We start from the raw sequence: 15,780 nt of genomic DNA on the forward strand, positions 1-15,780 counted from the left end.
CATGTTGATGTATGGCAGAAACCATCACAATATTGTAAAGTATTTATCTTCTAATTAAAAATAAAAAAGAAAGAAAACTTTCCTTCCAAGATCATATAAACACCCCTCCTAGGTGTCATGTACTTTCATAATTTCACCCTAAAGTCTTTGATCTAGCTGAAGTTTATTCTAGTTGATGATCATACAGAAGTTTATGTATTCTTTCCAAAATATTACCCACTTTCTCAGTGACTAGTCCCTTTCCCTACTGCTTTGAAATGTTACCTTTATCATCTTTTAAGTTCTCATACTGTATACTATTCGGGAACCTGCTTGGAAAAGAGGTGGTGGTGGAGGTGAAGGTCGTGCGGATGAGGGAGGGAAGAGACTTCCATATTACTGAGTTAATCTGTCTTTTCTTTTGGCAGTACCAAACTGTTCTATTAAATGCAACAGAGTTTGATTCTGATAGTATATCACCCACTTTTCTTCTGAAAGGTTCAGAACATGACTTCCCAAAACATGCTGCTTTGGCAGATTATCTTAAGTTGAAAGCACTTGAGAAACATCAAATACGAAAAGGGCTCTGTGACTGTCTGATTCTACCTAAAAGCAGGACATGAAATTTCCCCAAAGAAAGGTGCCATCCCAGTACCAGGAAGAGAAGAACATTCTTATCACCAGAGCCTGTAAACTGATGCTGAAATGTACCTGTCCAAATAGACCATCTAAAATAAACCCAGGGACTTCCCTGGTGGTCAAGTGGTTAAGAATCTGCCTGCCGATACAAGAGATATGAGTTCAATCCCTAGTCTGGGAAGATTCCACATGCTGTGGGGCAAGTAAGCCAGAATGCTGTAACTACTGAGCCTGTACTCTAGAGCCCATTCTCCTTAACAAGAGAAGCCTCCACAATGAGAAGCTCACACAGACCACAGGGAAGACCAAGTGCAGCCAAACAAGGAAAAAGAATCTGCTTTCCAGTGTAGGGGACACAGGTTCCAGATGTGAAGCCTGGTCGGGGAGATAAGATCCCACATGCACATGGCAACTAGACCCCTGCTGGGATGACAGAGCCCACACACTCCGGAGCCTGCCCGCCATTACTAGAGAGTGGGCCGCAATTAAGACCAGAGGCCGCCCAAAAAAGAGGTCCAGTTCCAGTTGGCTGGCAAAACATAGGTTAAAGTTCTATATATAAAGAGAAAAGAAATTTTAAAACATTACCCCAATCTTTCATTAGCTCCCTCCATTTTAGTTCCTAATCACTATCCCATGATATACCGCTGCCAGCCCAAGCTCCTGTGTCTTGTCACATCCCCACAATTTATCCTTCTTTAAGCTTTTGGGCCTAAGAGCTTCTTTGGGTCTTCATTCTCCATCTGAAGACTCTCCTGTACATACACAAAATTAAATAAATTTGAATGCTGTTCTTCTGTTAATCTGTCTTTTGTCAATTGAATCCTCAGTCCCATCACAGAACCTAATGGAGTAGAAGGAAGATTTTCCTTTTTCAACACTTCTTCATTCCTTTTTTCTGAAAAGTTTTAAAAATAAATATATATTTCTATGTATTTATACGTTTATAAAATCATGTCAATAGTGGTCTTTTCTGATCTCAACATTTCTTCTTTAATAAACTTTTAAATTTATCAGACTACAAATAGACCACTTGAATTAATTACACTTATGTTACAGCTGAGTCTTTCAGAAACGGTGTTGATATGTTTTGCATACTTCCACACTTTTGTTATATATAGCCGACACTTATTCTTGGAACCACCATCTGTCCAGTGCCACAGCTTGCTTTCCCTTAAATTGTTGACAATCTGAAGGAATAAGAATAAAATCTAAACTTTATTAAATTTTTGCAATGGCAGGCACAGTTCCTAATCCTTTTCTGTGTGTGATTTTCAGCTGCCTAACAACCCTGAAGATAAATGCTGGTATTGCCCCATTTTATACGTGAGGAAACTGAATCTCAGTGTTAAATAACTCAACAATGTCACTGTGCTCATAAGCTGTGGAGTTGGATCTAGATCTGATCTGCCCAGATTGATGCTCTTAACCCTGGATTTTGGTAAACCCTTTGATTTGCTGTAGGACTCTCAGGGTCTTTCTACCTTCTCCCAACCCCCTCCTTAATGCACCACTATTTTTGTTTTCCTTTTTTAAAAAATATTTTTTTAAATTACAAAACATACAGCAAAATGTATTGTCTTAACTATTTTTAAGTGTACAGTTCAACAGGATTAACTATTTTCACGTTGTTATCCAATAGACCTCTAGAACTTTTTCACTATGCAAGACTGAAATTCTATACCCATTAAACAACACCTTACTTCCTCCTGCTCTCAGCCTCTGACAACCACTAGTCTATTCTCTGTTTCTGTAAGTTTGACTGCTTTAAATATCTCATCTAAGTGCTGTGTGTATTCAGTCGCTCAGTAGTGTCTGACTCTTTTGGGACCCCATGGACTATAGCCCGCCATGCTCCTCTGCCCATGGAATTTTCCAGGCAAGAATACTAGAGTGAGTTGCCATTTCCTTCTCCAGGGGATCTTCCCTACTCAGGGATCAAATATGCATCTCTTGCGTCTCCTACTTTGGCAGGCGGATTCTTCACCATTTGACAGAGGAGTCTGGTGGGCGGCAGTCCACGGGGTCACAAAGAGACAGGACCGAGTGACTAACACTTTCACTTTTAGCACCACTTGGAATATCTCATGTAAGTGGAGTCATACAGTATTTATTTTTTGACTGGCTTATTTCACTCAGCTTACTGTCTCCAAGTTTCACCTATGTTGTAGCATATGCCAGAATTTTATTTTTAAGGCTGAATAATATTCCATTATATGTATATACCATGCCTTTCTTTGTTCATCCATCAATAAATTTTTGCTTCTATCTCTCGCCTGGAAAATCCCATGGATGGAGGAGCCTGGTAGGCTCTAGTCCATGAGGTCGCTAAGAGTTGGACACGACTGAGTGACTTCACTTTCACTTTTCACTTTCACGCATTGGAGAAGGAAATGGCAACCCACTCCAGTGTTCTTGCCTGGAGAATCCCAGGGATGGGGGAGCCTGGTGGGCTGCCGTCTATGGGGTCGCACAGAGTTGGACACGACTGAAGTGACTTGGCAGCAGCAGCAGCTTGGCTATCATGAATAATGCTTTTATGAACATGGGTGTACAAATATCTCTTCTAGATCCCGCTTTTAATTCTTTTGGTTATATACTCAGAAGTGGAATAGCGATCATATGTGGTAGTTCTATGTTTAGTTTTTTGAAGAAATACTCTGCTGTTTTCTGTAGTGGCTGTACTACTCTACATCCCTACCAGCAATACAAATTCTGGTTTCTCCACATCCAAATAACACTCGTTATTTTGTTTTGTTTTTCTTGTAGTACTCATCCTAATGGGTGTAAGATGATAGCTTGTTGTTTTTGTTTTTTAATTATTAGAATATAGTTGATGTATCACTGTGGTTTTGATTTGCATTTCCTTAATTATTTGTGTTATTGTGCATCTTTTTATATGCTTGTTGGCCATTTGTAAATTTGCTTTGAAGAAATGTCAAGTCCATTGCTCACTTTTCAATCAGGATATTTTTTGCTAATGAGAGTTGTAAGAATTCTTTATATTTTGGATACTAACCCTTTACCAGATACATGATTTGTAAGTATTTCTTTTCATTCTGTAGGTTGCCATGTCACTGTTAATTGTTTCTTTTGAGGCACTGAAGGTTTTAAGTTTATGCAGTTTCCTTTATCTATTTTAACTTTTGCTGTCTATGTTTTTGGTGCCTATTTACATCTCAGTTGCTGAAGGATATATCCAATCTATTTGGGAAAGAAATATATTACAAATTTTAAAGACCATAGGGACACGAACTTCCCTATGAAAGTTTAGGGAATGAAAACTTTAGGAAATTTCTTGAAATAGGTAATAAGGAAATTATAGTTACAAATCATTACCTAGCAAATATGAGGAGCTAACTTACACAATTATATAGGAAGAAATGGGACAAAGAAGAACCATACAGATGGTTTTTGCCTTTTTACCGAGTCAGCCACTTTATGTCTTTTGATTGGAGCATTTAGTCCACTGACATTTAAAGCAATTATTGATAAATATGTACTTATTGTCATTTGTTACTTTATACTTGTTTTCTGGTTGGTTTTGTCATTTTCTGTTCTTTTTGTTTCTTTCTTGTGACTTAATAATTTTCTTTAGTGATATCCTTTCTTTCTAGTCTTTGATTTGTGATACCATGGGGTTCATAGATATTGAACTATATACTTACCTGCTTTAAACTGGTAGTCATTTCAGCTTAAACACATTCTAAAGGATCTACATTTTTCACTCCCCTCCCCTATGTTTTGTGTTTTTGATGTTGTATTTTACATCTTCCTGTTTATCCCTTCACTGTTTATTGCATTTATAGTTGATTTTACAATTTTTTTCTTTTAATTTTTTTTGTCTTTTAATCTTTTTACTAGCTTATTTAAGTGGTTGACCCAAAGTTTTTACTACATGTTTGCCTTTACTACTGGGATTTTCCCTTTCCTATAGAGTCTTACTTCTTGCTATAGTTTTTTCTTTTCCACTTAGAGAAGATCCTTTATCATTCCTTTTGGGGTACATTTAGTATTGATGGACTCTTAGTTTTTGCTTATCTGATTTTTTTTTAATCTCTTCTTCAATTCTGAAAGACAATCTTGACAGGTAGAGTATCCTAGGTTGTAGATTTCTCCTGTTTAGGGCTTTAAATATATCATACAACTCCCTTCTGGCCTGCAAAATTTCTGCAGAAAAGTAAGCTGATAGCCTTATGGGCGGTCCCTTGCATATAACTTTTTTCTCTGGTTGGTCTTAAAATTCTCTTTAGCTTTTACCATTTTAGTTATTATGTGTCTTGGTGTGGGTCTGCTTGTGTTCATATTATTTGGGATTCTTTGTGCTTTCTGTGCTTCCTATACCCGTATATCTGTTTCCTTTCACAGTTTTAGAAGTTTTCACCCATAATTTCATCAAATACATTTTGACCCCTTTCTCTCTTCTTCTTCTGGGACCCCTATAATGTGAATGTTGGTATCCTTGATGTTCTCACAGAGTTCCCTTAAGATGTTCTTTTTTTTTTTAATAGAAAAGGATTTTATTGCAAATACAGTGACTTCATATTACAGTAGTTTATTCTGATAAACCAAATGACCATCATTTATGTATATCTTGGATATAAAACTGTACTTTTTTCATTCTTTTTTTAAACATATAATACACTTTCCAGTGTGATGACATTTCAGTGAGGAAAAGATTGCATTCACAATGGATATGATACCATCCTCCCTGAGTCCACAGCCCTAAAACACCAGCACTGTCTAGACCTCCCTGTGGTGGAAAAGCAAAAAGCGACTCTGCGACCCTGTGGACTGTAGCCCACCAGGCTCCTCCATCCATGGGATTCTCCAAGCAAGAGTACTGGAGTGGGTTGCCATTTCCTTCTCCAGGGGAAATGTTCTGTTTTTATGACCCAATCAAAAAATGGGCCAAAGAACTAAACAGACATCTCTCCAAAGAAGACATACAGATGGCTAACAAACACATGAAAAGATGCTCAACATCACTCATTATCAGAGAAATGCAAATCAAAACCACAATGAGATACCATCTCATGCCAGTCAGAATGGCTGCTATCAAAAAGTCTACAAACAATAAATGCTGGAGAGGGTGTGGAGAAAAGGGAACCCTCTTACACTGTTGGTGGGAATGCAAACTAGTACAGCCACTATGGAGAACAGTGTGGAGATTCCTTAAAAACTGGAAATAGAACTGCCGTATGACCCAGCAATCCCACTCCTGGGCATACACACCAAGGAAACCAGATCTGAAAGAGACACGTGTACCCCAATGTTCATCGCAGCACTGTTTATAATAGCCAGGACATGGAAGCAACCTAGATGTCCATCAGCAGATGAATGGATAAGAAAGCTGTGGTACATATACACAATGGAATATTATTCAGCTATTAAAAAGAATGCATTTGAATCAGTTCTAATGAGGTGGATGAAACTGGAGCCTATTATACAGAGTGAAGTGAGTCAGAAAGAAAAACACCATATATATATGGAATTATATATTAACGCATAAATATATGGAATTTAGAAAGATGGTAATGATGACCCTATATATAAGATAGCAAAAGAGACACAGATGTAAAGAACAGACTTTTGGACTCTGTGGGAGAAGGCGAGGGTGGAATGATTTGAGAGAATAGCATTGAAACCTATATATCATCATATGTGAATCAGATCGACAGTCCAGGTTCGATGCATGAGACAGGGTGCTCAGGGCTGGTGCACTGGGATGACCCAGAGGGATGGGAGGCGGGAGGGAGGAGGGAGGGGGGTTCAGGATGGAGAACACATGTACACCCATGGCTGATTCATGGCAATGTATGGCAAAAACCACTACAATATTGTAAAGTAATTGGCCTCCAATTAAAATAAATAAATTAACTTAAAAAATAAAAATATAACTCAGCCCAAAAAATAAATAAAATCCTTCTATATCAAAAAATAAAACAAAATGTTCTGTTTTTAAAATTTATGGGTTTTTGGTTTTTTTTGCTGTTCCCATTGGGTGATTTCCATTATTCCATCTTCCAGATCACTTGTGTTCTTCTGTATCACCTAGCCTGCTTTTAATTCCTTCTAGTGTGTTTTCCATTTCAGTCATTATATTCTTCAGTTTGTTTATATATATATATATATATATATATATATTTTCTAGTTCCTCATTAAAATTCACTGTGCTCATCTCTTTTCCCTAGTTCAGTTAGCATTCTTATTACTAATGCTTTAAACTCTGAAATTATTTATATTTTTGATTAATTAAGTTCAGTTTTTTTCTTCTTTCATCTAACCAATTCCTCTGTCTTCTCATTTTGCTTAGCTTTCTCTTACTCTGTGAAGTTAGGAAAAACAGTTATCTATCCTGGTCTCGATGGAGAAGGAAATGGCAACCCACTCCAGTATTCTTGCCTAGAGAATCCCGTGGACAAAGGAGCCTTGGTGGCCTGCTGTCCATGGGGTCACACAGAGTCGGACATGACTGAAGCAAGTTAGAAAAAAAAAATCCTGGTCTTGAAGGGGTATCTTTGTGTGGGAGTTTCTCTATACAGTCTGCGTCAGCCTAGCGACTTTAGTGAAGAGCAGGATCTGAAGTGAGAATGAGCCATGTCTTCCCCCAAGGTGTGCTGGTAGCAATTACCTTGGAAGATGGTGGGGCTGGAGATGAAGGGGCTAGAGCCAGAGTCAGGCATGAGCCAGGGCTTCTTCTCTGATTAGTGACCAATACCATCCTATTAAGGGCAAGATGGGTCCCAAGGTTCTGGAGAAGTCCTGAAGATCAAGTCCGAGCTGGCTGTCTTCCCTCTGAGTGTGTGGTCTTTCCCCTCTCAACACCGGCACCTTTGCCCCAGAGGGGAGCAGCGCTGGAGCAAGGGGGGCTGGAGCGGGCACCCAGTGTGAACTGGGATCCACACGGGGGTGGTTCTGGCACACCAGTTCAAAGTTGCTCCTAATCTGCTGCCTCCACATGTGCCAGGATTGGTTGCTTTCACCCGGTTCAGACTCTGTGCAGGACTGAGCTAGCATCATCTTGCAAGGCTGTGCCCTCTGCTTCAGCCCAGCTGCCTTCACCCTAGTGTTGAGCAATGCCATGGGGCACAGGGGGGCCAGAATGGGTGCTTGGCTGGGGCTGGGGCTGGGGCTGGGTTGTCACAGGAAACTTCCCATCCGCTTCCTCTGCCTTGTTTGGGAGTAAGCCAGAGCGTGTGTGCCCTTCACGGATGAACTCTAGGTTTCTTACAGCCTCACTGTCAGTTCTACTGGTTTGCAAACCACCTAAGGAGACGCATCCTCCCAGGGTTGGACCCCAGGGTTGAGTGCCCAATAAAGTGGTTTGAACCGCTTGCTCCCCAGGGAAGATCTCTGAACCTGTGTGTCCTCCCACTCTTTTGTGTCCCCTCCTAAGGACACAGGTCCTAATGTGACCGCTTCTCTTACCTTCCTATTCTGCGGCATGTGGGTGTTTCTCAGTCTTGGTTGTAGAAGGGTCTTTCTGCCAGTTTCCCTTTAGTTTTCAGTGAGACTTGCTCCACGTGTAGATGTGTATTTTGAAGGGTTTGTGGGGGGACGGTGAGCTCTGGCTCCTCCTACTCTGCCATCTTGATCTCCTATTTAATTTTTCATGACCAAGAAACCAAGAATTTTTTAAAAAGAGTATCATATCTCAAACTAGGAATGAAAATTTCAAAAATGGGAGGGGGAAAATCTTTTAAAATACTGTCCTACTTTTAGTGATTGTCATAAACCAAAATGTTGAAAAAGATTGAATAAATAAATAAAAGGGGTGATATCATTATTAATAAGATATCTACCTGATATTCTATAACAAATGAGAAACATGGCCACTCAAGCCCCTACCTAGAGTCTGACTCTCATTTTAACTCTAGATTTTTGTGTTCATGTAGATACAGTTCTGGTGATTTTATTAAATTTATTAAGTTGGACATTATCAAGGATTATAGAAAACAAATTTGTCCTTAAAAATCATAGCAGTTGCTGTGAAAATGCAGGTTTGCAAAACTTCTTAAGGCTTAATGTTTTTCACTTTCAGATATGTGTATACACAGGATTATCAGTTAAAAGAACTAAATCCAGCCTTTTTCTAACAGAGAAACATACTCTATGGTGCAAAACCTTATAAAGAATTGACTTGTAAAACATAATTTAACATGGAAATAGAATTCATCAAAACAAATGTAAAACTCCACAATGGTTCTAAATATTTGGTACTAGATAACATCAGTATGACCTGGGAGCTTATCAGAACGCAAACTCAGGGGCCTACCCCAGGCCTGCTAGTTTAGAAACTGATTTAGGAATGAGGCCAGGCAATCTGTGCTCTACTAGACTTTCCAGGTGATTCTGATACATGCAAAGAGTTAAGAATTATTACTCTATTTCACATGTGCTATTAGTTTGATCTATTTTACCTAGACTCTTGGGTTTCCCAGGTCGCACTGTGGTAAAGAATCTGCCTGCCAATGCAGGAGACATGGATTCGATCCCTGGCTTGGGAATATCCCCAGGAGAAGAAAATGGCAACTGACTTCAGTATTCTTGCCTGGGAAATCCCACAGACAGAGTTTGGTGGGCTGTAGTCCATGGGCTCATAAAAGAGTTGGACACAGCTGAGCAACTGAACAACAACCTAGACTACTTGAGGCATCTCATTCTGTTTGATCTTGATAATCATGGAATTTCCCCACATTTGAGCAAAATACAGAGACTGTTTTCCAAATATAACATCTAGTGAGCAATCAGAAATGACCCACCCTCAGTAGCAAAAGAGAGTATAGAGGTTGTCGTTGTATTTTTAGAACATAAAAAGACTTGATAGCATTTTCAGGGAAACAAGCCAGATATAAAAGATCCATTCTCTTACCCTTAGACTTTGATGATTAGTTTATAAATAACAAATAAAAGGGAAAAATTACAGGATAAGAGTATAGTATAGCTATGAAATTCACTAATTATCTGAGCCAGCCTGAGAAGAAAATAGTGTAGCTATTCCCCAGCTATGAAAACAATCCAAACTTGTATAAATAGAAAGAGGACATTTTAAATAGCGGAGGCTGCCTCCAAGCCTTATAAATAAGAGGGCATCTTTGCTCTAGAGATTAAAGGGACATCCCACCGCCGGGGCAGACTCAGTGGCTGAGCCTCTGTAGGAGGCTGTCTGCTATATAGAGCTTGCATCTGGTACCAGGGCCAGGGTAGGTAGCTTAAAGGCTCTAGTCACAGCCACAACCTTCTGAGGGGTTTCTAAAATCTAACCCCCTTTCATGGATCTTCACATTCACCCTCAAAGTAGTGTGAATGGGGCTGAAAAATTGAGTTCCATAACCAAGCATTTTAAACAAAATCCTAGGTAGTGTTTCCATCTAGGGAGACACTTCATAGTTTGACATTCTCTCTAGGGTAGAGTTTCTGTATCTTATCACTATTGACATTTTACAGGGGGCTATTTTTTGCTGTGGAAGGGTGTAGGCTGCTCGGTAGCATCTTCTGGCCTATACCCACTAGATACCAATAGCAACCCCTATGCGTGAGTTCTAAGTCACTTCAATCATGTCCAACTCTTTATGACCCCATGGATGATAGCCTGCCAGACTCCTCTGTCCTTGGGGTTCTCCAGGTAAGAATACTGAAGTAGGTTGCCATTTCCTCCTCCAAGTGACCTTCCCAAGCCAGGGATCGAACCCAAGCCTCTTACATCTCCTGCATTGGCAGGAGGGTTCTTTGCTTCTAGTGCCACTTGGGAAGCCCAGCAACCCCTACAGTGATAACCAAAAGATGTCTCTAGACATTGCCAATTGTCCTTTGGAGGAAGGAGCACAAAATCCCTTCTCTTTCTCCCAAGTTGAGGACCACTACTCTAAAGAGATCATTTCCCCTTTTATGTTAAAAGTGGGTATGAAAAAAATTACCCTTCCTGTTCTCTATCTTCATTAAAACCACCACTCCTTTGATTCCTCTTCTTCTTCTTTATTTATCCTCACCCCTCATGCATCCTCCCCTCTTCCTCAAAACACACCAAGTCTTTACTTCCTTCCAAATCTGGACTAGTCCTCAATGTTATCATTTCACCTATTTTTAATCAGTGGTCAATGCCCTTGACTGATGGTCCCCAGCTCTGGATCAATTCAGCTCTCTGTTGACCCCACGTCTACCCTAGGGATAACAAATACCACTTAAGAAAATCGTTGGTCTGCGTAAATTTGTGGTCTCCCACTTGTGAGCTCAGCAAGGCAGCCTAGGGTTCTTATTTCTCTTCACCCATCTCCATCTACCTCATCTATCCTCACCTTGAGTGGGAAGTTCATACACACATTGGAAAGCTGTTCAAAATGAACAACCACAAAAAGGTTGTTTGGGTTTGGTCTTATTAATACTGCAGATTGAAGAATGGAACATTCTTCAATGTTCCATTGAGGGGTGGTCGAGAGTGTTGTATTAGGGTAAAGAGTGATCCGCTGAATGGAACTACATTCACCCAACACAACGAGCCAGGAACAGCCCTTTCCCGGCCCTGAGCCTGAGGGGCACATTCAGGATGGATCTAACAGGAGAAGAGAGGGATAGGGAAAAAATGAGGTAAGGCTAGAGAAAGAAGCCGGAGACAGAATGAGCTACTGGGTGAGCCTCGGGCTGACTCTGTGTAAGTTTGTGACCAGACAGGCCAAATAAAGTTTTACTCCATCTATTTCATAATGTATACCTAAATCAAAATATCACATTGTATACCTTAAATATATACAGCTTTCATCAATCATATGTCAAGAAAATGAGAAAGAATTACTGTAAACACTAAAAAAAAAACAAATAGAAAATCACATTTAGAATGCTGCATGTATAACAACCATTTTGTTTTAACCTAAAAAGTGTGCCTCTATTTGTTAATATCCTGAGTCAGGATCAAGGAATTTTTGATGGGGTCCATTACCTGAAGTTCTGCAGAAACTATGCCTATGACTTACCATTTGTGTTGTCCAATTTGGATTTGTTTAGGTGAAGTAATCTCAGTGGAAAAATCCAACTGGATTTTTTTTTTTTTGGCCCAAATATTTAAAGTTGCCTTACCCACACCTACTTTAATCAAAAAAAGAAAAAGAAAAGAGAAACACATTTTAATATTTTTTCCCAAAGCCTAGCTTTCATAAAAAGAACCATTTTAATCTCCTATCACTTCACATCATCCAGTTCAGTGAGTACAACTGACATGAACAGGTCGCAGAGGGAAGACATCCTTTGGCAGACAGTCTCTGCACAGGGCTTCTGCCACACTCTACATCCTTCCATGGAGCCCACCTATTCACCCACATGCATGGCAGTACCTCCCTATCTAAACAGAGAAGGGCTTCTCCTCTCGGTCCAAAGAGCCCCTCTCCTGGACTCCACATCTAGTCTCCTAACACCTCAAGAACCTCAGTCTGTCTCCTCTTTTGTTTTTAACATCCTCCTCTTTTCTACCTCTTCCCTTAGGCATTTAAACCTACTCTATTGACTCTTGTTAACAACACAGTCATCCTTAGGCCCGTGTCATCCTCTGCCAAACTCTCCATGGCTTGCCTGGAGTCCATGCTACCTGCCTTCATTTGCTCACCTCCAAAGTACTTCTTGTCTCACACACCTCACTAAATTTTTCATCAAGGTGATCAGCGACCTCCTTGCTGTCTCTAGCGTTCCTTTCTTTTGTAATATTTGTCACCAAAGACCCTTCCCTCCCCTTTTTGAATCTGCCTTCCTCAGCTTCTGTGACACCTTACTCCTGGTTTCCCTCTCAGCTCTCTGGCCATTCAAACGTTGGAATTCCTTCAAGCTACAGTCATGAAATTAAAAGATGCTTGCTCCTTGGAAGAAAAGCTATGAAACTGAGGAAGGCAGTCACCATCTGCAGTGACTTTGGAGCCCCCCAAAATAAAGTCTCTCACTGTTTCCATTGTTTCCCCATCTATTTGCCATGAAGTGATTGGACCAGATGCCATGATCTTAGTTTTCTGAATGTTGAGTTTTAAGCCAACTTTTTCACTCTCCTCTTTCATGAAGAGGCTCTTCGGTTCTTTGCTTTCTGCGATAAGGCTGGTGTCATCTGCATATCTGAGGTTATTGATATTTCAGATCCCAGCAATCTTGATTCCAGCTTGTGCTTCCTCCAGCCTGGCATTTCACATGATGTATTCTGCATAGAAGTTAAATAACAGGGTGACAATATACAGCCTTGATGCAAAGAAGTAGAGGAAAACAATAGAATGGGAAAGACTAGAGATCTCTTCAAGAAAATTAGAGATACCAAGGGAACATTTCATGGACAGATATGGTATGGACCTAATAGAAGCAGAAGATACTTAGAAGAGGTGGCAAGAATACACAGAAGAACTATACAAAAAATATCCTCATGACCCAGATAATCACAATGGTGTGATCATTCACCTAGAGCCAGACATCCTGGAATGTGAAGTAAGTGGGCCTTAGGAAGCATCACTATGAACAAAGCTAGGGGATGTGATGGAATTCCAGTTGAGTTAGTTCAAATCCTAAATGATGATGCTGTGAAAGTGCTGCACGCAATATGCCAGCAAATTTGGAAAACGCAGCAATGGCCACAGGACTGGAAAAAGTCAGTTTTCATTCCAACCCCAAAGAAAGGCAATGTCAAAGAATGTTCAAACTACCACACAATTGTACTCATCTCACATGCCAGCAAAGTAATGCTCAAAATTCTCCAAGCCAGGCTTCAACATTATGTGAACCATGACCTTCCAGATGTTTAAGCTGGCTTTAGAAAGGCAGAGGAAACAGAGACCAAATTCCAACATCCATTGGGTCATCAAAAAAGTGGGAGAGTTTCAGAAAAACACCTATTTCTGCTTTATTGACTACACCAAAGCCTTTGACTGTGTGGATCACAACAAACTGTGGAAAATTCTTTAAGAGATGGGAATACCAGACCACTTTACCTGCCTCCTGAAAAATCTGTATGCAGGTAAAGAAGTAACAGTTAGAACTGTACATGGAACAACAAACTGGTTCCAACATGGGAAAGGAGTACATCAAGGCTGTATATTGTCACCCTGTTATTAACTTCTATGCAGAATACATCATGTGAAATGCCAGGCTGGAGGAAGTACAAGCTGGAATCAAGAGTACAGGGAGAAATATCAATAACCTCAGATATGCAGATGACACCAGCCTTATGACAGAAAGCAAAGAAGAACTAAAGAGCCTCTTGATGAAAATGAATGAGGAGAGTGAAAAAGTTGGCTTAAAACTCAACATTCAGAAAACGAAGATCATGGCATCTGGTCCCATCACTTCATGGTAAATAGATGGGGAAACAATGGAAACAGTGAGAGACTTTATTTTGGGGGGCTCCAAAATCACTGCAGATGGTGACTGCAACCATGAAATTAAAAGATGCTTGCTCCTTGGAAGAAAAGCTATGACCAACCTAGAAGCATATTAAAAAGCAGAGACATTACTTTGTCAACAAGGGTCCATCTGGTCAAAGCTATGATTTTTCCAGTAGTCATGTATGGATGTGAGAGTTGGACTATAAAGAAAGCTAAGCACTGAAGAATTGATGCTATTGAACTGTGGTGTTGGAGAAGACTCTTGAGAGTCCCTTGGACTGCAAGGAGATCCAACCAGTCCATCCTAAAAGAGATCAGTCCTGAATATTCATTGGAAGGGCTGATGCTGAAGCTGAAACTCCAATACTTCGGCCACCTGATGTGAAGAACTGACTCACTGGACAAGACCTGATACTGGGAAAGATTGAATGCGGGAGGAGAAGGGGATGACAGAGGATGAGGTGGTTGGATGGCATCACAGACTCGATGAACATGAGTTTGACCAAGCTCTGGGAATTGGTGATGGACAGGGAAGCCTGGCATGCTGCAGTCCATGGGGTTGCAAAGAGTCGGACATGACTGAGCAGCTGAACTGAACTGATACATTCCAGAAAGACCTCATTAATTCCAACAAGTGCAAAATGTAATTCATCCCTTTGCCCTTCCTCTTTAATCAGCTTTTCCTCCACTGCCCCTTATTTTCCTATAGTCACTAGACTTACCCAGTTTCCAAACAAGACAGGTGTAAGGCATCATTGACTCTTTGTGCCCCTCACTTGATACATCTGATCAACCACATCATCTATCTGATAAATATTCATCTATCTATATTAATTCTATATAGATTAGAGTTTCCAGTTTAGCAAACAAAAATATAGGACATTAATTAAATTTTAATTTTAGACAAGCAATGAATAATATTTTAATATAACCCATATGCTGTTTTGGACATACTTACAATAAAAAATTATTTGCTGTTTATCTGAAATTCAAATATAATTAAGCATCTTATATTAATCTTAGTTCAATTTCAATGACTTATCAGTTCAGTTCAGTTCAGTCGCTCAGTCATGTCCGACTCTTTGTGACCCCATCAATCGCAGCACACCAGGCCTCCCTGTCCATCACCAACTCCTGGAGTTTACTCAAACTTATGTCCATCAAGTCAGTGATACCATCCAGCCATCTCATCCTCTGTTGTCCCCTTCTCCTCCTGCCCCGAATCCCTCCCAGCATCAGGGTCTTTTCCAATGAGTCAACTCTTTGCAGGAGGTGTCCAAAAAATTCCTTATTTTAGAATACTAAAAAGTGAAACAGAAGCCACAATTGCAAAACTGATAGCTTGCAATACAAGCTACAAGGCTCAGCAAAAACTTGTTCAGACCCACATGTTCAGAGATAAGAGCACAAAGTGTTTTAACAGTAACTCTACAGGAACTATAGTGTTCCAACAAGACTGCTTACTGTTCCAAAGTGTCTTAGCACCAGCTGTCATAGCAAAATTCTATAGGCTAGGTGGCTTGAAAAACAGAAATTTGTTTAATTTACCATTCTGAAGGCTGGGAAATCCAAGGCGGAGGTGCCAACATGGTGTGTTTCTGGTGAGAGCTCCCTTCTGACTTGTAGACAACTGCCTTCTCACTATATCCACATATGTAGTGGGAAAAGAGAGAGAGCACATGAGCTCCTGGCATCTTTTCTTCAGTTCAGTTCAGTTCAGATGTTCAGTCATGTCTGACTCTTTGGGACTCCATGGACTGCAGCATGCCAGGCCTCCCTGTCCATCACCAACTCCCGGAGCCTACTCAAACTCATGTCC

Source organism: Odocoileus virginianus, chromosome 23, assembly GCF_023699985.2.
Source record: "Odocoileus virginianus isolate 20LAN1187 ecotype Illinois chromosome 23, Ovbor_1.2, whole genome shotgun sequence".
NCBI classification, from domain to species: domain Eukaryota; kingdom Metazoa; phylum Chordata; class Mammalia; order Artiodactyla; family Cervidae; genus Odocoileus; species Odocoileus virginianus.